This window comes from Scylla paramamosain, chromosome 11, assembly GCF_035594125.1.
Source record: "Scylla paramamosain isolate STU-SP2022 chromosome 11, ASM3559412v1, whole genome shotgun sequence".
Lineage (NCBI taxonomy): Eukaryota > Metazoa > Arthropoda > Malacostraca > Decapoda > Portunidae > Scylla > Scylla paramamosain.
Window position 1 is genome coordinate 7,940,001 of NC_087161.1, and position 5,849 is coordinate 7,945,849.

General features: G+C 37.4%; 1 protein-coding gene across 1 annotated transcript in view; it reads right to left on the reverse strand.

The window, feature by feature from the left end:
• The window catches only part of LOC135104909 (H/ACA ribonucleoprotein complex non-core subunit NAF1-like), a 26,782-nt gene extending 26,148 nt beyond the window's left edge, over positions 1 to 634 (reverse strand). Inside the window, exon 1 of the mRNA XM_064012657.1 lies at positions 614 to 634. The gene's annotated coding sequence lies outside the window, so the exon portion shown is untranslated. The remainder of the gene's footprint in view (positions 1 to 613) is intronic.
• Positions 635 to 5,849: the final 5,215 nt, after the last annotated feature.

Sequence of the window (5,849 nt, forward strand, 5' to 3'; positions counted from 1 at the left end):
GTAGAACACCAGTCTTATTATACAGACGTCTTATAGCCTCACAAACTAAACATTAGAATTTCAGATAGAATATGTTCTAATATTTTACTTTTTTCACACCAAGACTCTCTTATATATACAGGGAGTCCTGTGGAGAAGTAATCAAACTATAAGGAGTCTGGAGAGTTGATTTAACTAGAGTTGGCAATCAAGAGATTGTTAGATTGGTTTACGTCACAATACACAAGACATTTTGTGTATTTAGGGACACTTAACGCATCTAAGTTTTATTCTGTTTTTATCCGACTTGAAGTTTTCACCAGGTTGGCTACTCTGGTTCAGTGCTAAAAAAAAATACTATTGGTAGTATAATTCCTGAGACCTAATTTCATTTAAAAGGGACTGGATAGTGTTCCATGTGCAGCATTTTAAATAGCTAAATATAGTTGGGATGCAACAGAAGTGGCTTGTTACAGAAAGGGCACATGAACAGAAAGGGTCTGAGCAGTTTCACAGGTTTTTTTTTTTTTTTTTTTTTCCAATTTGTATCTACATGATATATGAAAGAAGAGCTCTCTATCCTTACCAATATATACCGAACGCCTATCTACACAAATGTACGCTATATCCTCACCATACTCTTTAATGCTGTCAGATGTCTGAATATTAATGCGTAGGGCATCACAGTTGGTGCACAACACGCATAAAACACATCAGTATCAATCAGTTTTGTTTTAACGCCACGGATGGTTACATACAGTGACGGGTGCCACTTTGGCTTGTTATCTACCTGTCATGAGCCTTCTTTGGTATGCGATCTACACTTATTTTGCGATCTACGAGTTATGACTCTTCATTTGTATGCAATCTACACTTTATATTGTGATCTACAACAAGAAAAGTTGTACTTGTCAAGAACAAGGAAAACACTTGTCCTAATTTCGAGAGAAAATGTCTGGTTAGAGAGTCTGAAGCATGAGTGTCTGTTCTGTTGTCGAAGTTCAAAGAAGAGACCGTGAGACACTTCACCCAATTATTCAGAGGGAAGTCGCTGAAGTCTCAATAATCCATTCCGACAACTGGCCAGCTTACTCTAATTTAAACCAACTCAAACTTCATCATTTTTCCGTAAATCATCAGCAATATTACGTCGATTCTAACATCGGAGCTCATACTCAAGAAACTGAAAGATCCTAGCTTGATGCGAACATTCGTATATTGAAAACAATGTGAGGCATCAATCAAAGAGCATTTCAATCTCACTGAGACTACTTCTGTTGGTGGATGATGAGAAAAGAAGCTCCTGACCTCTATTTAGCATTTTTAGCCGATGTACTGTTCACTGCTAGAATATGAATAAAAGATTTTTTTTATTTTAATTACATTTTCTCTATGCTTTATATCATTCCAAAATAAAAAGAAAAACTGCACGGTGTAGATACCTTTTCCTTGTAGATAACAAGGCAAAGTGCGGTGTAGATATTTTTTCCTTGTAGATAACAAGCCAAAGTAGCACCTAGTGACGTGATACGTCTTGCGCCGCATCACAAATTCTTACCTAACCTTACGTAATAATAACGTACTATCCTTTGACATGTGCAGCCTACAGTTATCGATAAATCCTTAGACACCGCGCCAAACTTATAGCGAAATTAGAGGCTTTTGTGGTTAAATATATTGCAATTTCTACATATGTAACTATCTCGGCAATAACACCGTGAGATATAAGAAACTTCAGAGCAGCATCATTCTATCATTCCTTCTGTCAGAGTACCAACACTCCGTACTAGAAAAAAAAAAAAAAAAAAAATATGTATATATATATATATATATATATATATATATATATATATATATATATATATATATATATATATATATATATATATATATATATATATATATATATATATATATATATATATATATATATATACTCCCTGGCCAAATTATTAGACGCACCCTTGCTTTCATGCATGAAGGCTACTTCTGAGGTGTATGGAGAAGTAATGGCACATGATTTGTGATATTATTGAACAGATATATGTTCTTTGCTATTAGTGATCTCCCTTTGACAATATAGTACTCCATGTTTAATGAGGATGTTATTAGTCTTGTCAGTTCTGTTCCTGACTCTGTTTAGAGTGTCAGTTCTGTTCCTGACTGTTTAGAGTACATGCATTGTTGAGGTGCGTGCGGTAGACGTCCTTTATTGACCGCTTTTCAAGTGTATTGTTTATAACATTTATACACTAGCATAACATAATGCTTTTCTTGTTATTTTTGTAGCTCTTTGTCCTTTCTTTCCAGAAAATATGGGTAGAAAATGTGATTTTAACTCCTGAAATCAAAGCTATACTCAGAACAAAAACTTCAAATCGAGAAGTTTCTCATCGAGTTCTTGTTTCTGAAGCATTGGTAAGGCGAATCAAGAAGAAAATATAATTAGGTGAAGAATTAGTACCTAAGAGTGAGAAAAGATATGGCCGGAAACCTATTTTTTTTTTCACCGAGGGGAGAATGATGCTTGAAGAAAACTTGTCGTGAGAATCGATTTTCTGCAACTAAAGAAATAAAAACCAAGCTTGAAAGCAATAGCATTCAAACTTCAGAAAGGACTGTGAGGAGCAAGCTCATCGATATGCATTTCAAGGCCTGCAGACCCGCCCGAAAGCCAAAAATGATTGAGGCAATGAAAAAGAAACGACTTCAGTGGGCAAAAGCTTAGCATCGTGATCTCGACTTTTGGAAATCAGTATTTGTTCCAACAATATAAGTTTGCACTTTCTCCTTATCATGCACTCTTTAACATACCTAAGAGGTATTCACATTAATATACTACCTTCTGTTGCTTTCTGTTTTAGGTTTGCTTCAGTGACAAGAGCACCTTCAAAATCACGATGCACAAGTCTCAGTATGTGTGACAGCACCCTGGTAAAAAATCCAATCCGGACTGTGTTGTTTCAACAGTAAAACATCCAACTAAAGTAATTATTTAGTCTGTCATCAGTGGAAAAGGAACAGGGCGTCTGTACGTAGTTAGGGACACCATGAAGCAAGACCAATACAAAGACATCCAGCTCCAAAATAGGGTACTTCCTCAAATTAGAGATTGGTTTCCTAATGGAGAACCTTACATATTCATGCAACATGGAGCTCCTTGCCATACAGCACGATCAGTAAAAGCATTTTTGCAGGACAAGGACATTCCCCTGCTGACCTGGCTGGGGAATTCGCCAGACATGAATCCGAATGAAAATGTTTGGGAGCTGGTGAAGAGAGAGGTGGCAAGACATGATAACAACAAAAGCTCAACTGATTGCAGAGATTATTTATTCATCTTTGGAATCATCACTTGTTACTGTATGTAAAGCGTATGTACCTCACATCATTATTCCTCGGCATTCATAAGTGAAATGTTCAATAGTTTTCTATTTGCATGAAAACGTGTAATGTGTGTAAGTATTAGTATTCAATTCTATATTAAGCACCAAAGCTGATGCTCACTTGTTAGTAAAGTGTGGTTAACCCACTGGTCACCTGTGACCTGCGGGCATCACGCACGTCCAAGTCGCGCTCGAAGACGGGCAGAATGGTGACCGAGGTAAATACTTTAATTTTGTAGTAAAAACTGATTGTCATAGTGCCAAGTTGATTGCATGTATTGTTAATGAATATTGTAATATGTTGAAAGTGTTTAATATCAGTGTATAATGTTATTGTAAGAAATTGAGACCGAGAACTTGTTCGCAGTTCTTACAGTCATGCCTGCCTCATCAATAAATGTCAGAGAGAGAACTGCCTTTTCTCGACCCTACGATGGTGGGGTGTGATCAGTAAAACAGATCACCTGAGAGCCAATTGATGCCCTGCCGGTGCGGCTACAGTAACAACTTGACCTACAAGCAAGAAATCAGCTCCACGTGAGACCGTAGCAAGAGTGAGTCAAAGGACGAGGGGACGCTGACGTAAGCTTATAGGTTGACCTCTGAGGCCCCAGGGTCAGCTCTACCCTTCACGACAACCACTCTCTTCTACCCACAGTGTCTTGCCACCATTTTGTAGAACCCATGGTGACAGGCAAGAAAGTATAATAGTATGTATGTGCACTGAATTGAGTAGCCTAAGTGAACGAAAATTACCCACAATTAGTTAGTATTAGAGTGGTAATTTTAATTGCTCTTTCAGTGTCTCAGTATTGACACAGTAAAGTTGTTAGATATGTCTGATACTGAGGAAATTAATGCCGTAGATGGCCTTAGGTAAGGTGAGGATGAGCAAGTGGAGAAGAGTCAAGCTTATAATGAAGAAGTTAGTGTCAGGGGACAGGTGCTGACCGACAAAGGAAGGGAATATCAAGTCATTGTAACCAAGGGAAGATCGTAAATGGAGCAGTGTTCCAAGCAAAATTAAGAAAGGACTAAACATTGTAATTAGCCCCTTTGAATTAGAGCCCATGTCAAACGAAGTAATAGAGGCATTTCACCAGTATTATGTGGAATACACAAAACTGGTGGAACTAGAGCCAGAAAGGTCAGAGGAGCTAAATGAAGGGCTGGAACACAACCAACGAGTTCACCATGAAATATTAGAAAGTATAGAATGTAAAAGAAAAGAGTTAAAGAGTGACAAAGGATCAATATGTTCTAGCAAATGGTCTAGACATTCTAGAGTCTCATCTATTTCATCACGTTCATCAGCACAAAGAAAGCAAGAAGCAGCAGCAAAGGTAGCCAGACTTAGAAAGGAAATGGAATATCATGATAGTTTAGAAGAGGCAGAAGTTAGGTTAGCTAAAACAAAGGCAGAGGCAGAAGTTATGTTAGCTAAGATGAAAGCAGAGGCAGAAGTTAGGGTAGCTAGAGACCAGGCAATGTTCGCAAAGAAAAACAAAGAGAGAGATTTAGCAGTCACTAGTGCAGAACTTAATGCTCTTAGCTTAGTTGAAGAAGAAGTAAAAATGCTTCCAGGTAATGATGAAAGTGTAGAGAAGCAAAGTTATCTTCAACAATACATAGAGTCACACAATGAAATGAAAGTACAAGCAATTGCAAATCAACAAAATGACAATGCCATGCCTCACAAATATGTTACATTCCATGACCCACAGGAACCTTCTTCTTGCAATAGAGATAATGAATTGATGACAAAATTTGTCCATATACTTCATTTAATGAAGTATATGGACAAATATTTAGTGGACCTCAAGCAATAAATCTCAACCCTACAGCTCAAAGTCTTGTACCAAGTTCTTATAGACACACTCATAATGTCAACATGCCTAATAATGTGAGACAGAATCATCAATCCTTTTCCCATCCTGGGGGAACCTTTGCAATTAACATACCTGATCCCAAGTGGAGCCTCCAATAGAACCTAACACTTTTGATGGAGAACCCATGGAATTTCCAAGTTGGTTGAAAAACTTTGAAACTTTTGTAGAATCTAGAACTTCTATTAGTAGAGAGAGACTTGCCTACTTAGACAGGTATACAACTGGTGAGGCAAAGGATGCCATTAAAATGTTAATGCACTTTAACTATGATGCTGACTATGTGCAAGCAAAGAAAATTCTTAGGGATAGATTTGGAAACAAAAGCATCATAGCTGATGCTTACACAAAAAAGTTAATGAATTGGATACCAATCTCTCCACATGATGGTCCAGCATTAACAGCATTCTCAGATTTTTTGAAGTGCTGTTTAGCTGCAATGAAACACATTTCTTATTTGTCATTTCTGAATGACCCGAGAGAGCAGAGAAAGGTGCTAGCAAAACTCCCTGAACATATTGTTGATGACTGGAGAAAGCAAGTAATGATATACCTTGATATTAACAGTAATAACAACACTCCTAGTAGTTTGAAGAGC